Raw genomic sequence first — 1024 nt, 5'->3', positions numbered from 1 at the left:
GTTATAAATATCCAATGTTCCTTGGCAGAAAAAAGTTTTTTCCCCTCCCCCTTTTCAGGGAGAGGAGATCAGCTGGTCCAGGTAAAATTAAAGTTGAATGTTTACGTTGACATAGTCCCTCCTCCTTCTCCAATTTCACAATACCTTCCTTCCTTCAACTTTATCCATAGTAGGATATCCAGAACTAGTTGTAAAACTGAAGATTAAGAGAAAAGTTAGGGCTGACAGTATAGATTTGGGTGTCTTTCTTACAGAGGAGATAGCTAAGGAAGAAAGAAATGATGAGCATTCATTTTTAGGGGTAGGGAGACAAAGTAGTGAAGAAGACAGAAGTGGTGTCCAGAGAAGAAAACCAGAATATAAGAGGCACAGTAGAGAGGCCAATGGAGAGAAGCTTTTCAAGAGAAGGGGATGGATGGGTCGCTTGGTAAATGAGTGAGTGAATTGAAAGGGTGGATGGTCAAATGCTTCAAAAGTCAAAACAAAGGACATAGACAAGACAGCCTTGAGGATTTGTGACTGGGAAAAGCAGGAGATGAAGGAGAAAGTGATTTATTCGGGCAGTTATGCAGGAAGGAAAGTTATGAGTCCTTTTTTTTTTTTATTATAGCTTTTTATTTACAAGTTAGATGCATGGGTAATTTTACAGCATTGACAATTGCCAAACCTTTTGTTCCAATTTTTCCCCTCTTTCCCCCCATCCCAGTTGACCAATACATGTTAAATATGTTAAATCCCCCCCCCATGGCAGGTTGACCAATACATGTCTAGAACCATTATCATTAGTTATCCATAAGACATTTATTAAGCGCCTACTATTTACGGCACACTGGGCTCAGTATCTAGGGAAGTTAAGAAGTAAATAAGGGACGGTGTCCGCCCTCTATAACTGCAGATAAAAAGAGGCCCTTCAGCTTGCCCAAGGGCCCAGGTTCGGCCTCCATCCCTCGACAACCTTCCCCAAAGAGGTACAATGGTATAACCCTCTCTCCCCTCCTCCCCGCTCACGTAGCAGCGTCCGCCG

The sequence above is a fragment of the Sarcophilus harrisii genome, chromosome 2 (genome assembly GCF_902635505.1).
Source record: "Sarcophilus harrisii chromosome 2, mSarHar1.11, whole genome shotgun sequence".
Classification (NCBI taxonomy): Eukaryota; Metazoa; Chordata; class Mammalia; order Dasyuromorphia; family Dasyuridae; genus Sarcophilus; species Sarcophilus harrisii.
Note: the sequence above shows the minus strand (reverse complement) of the source record.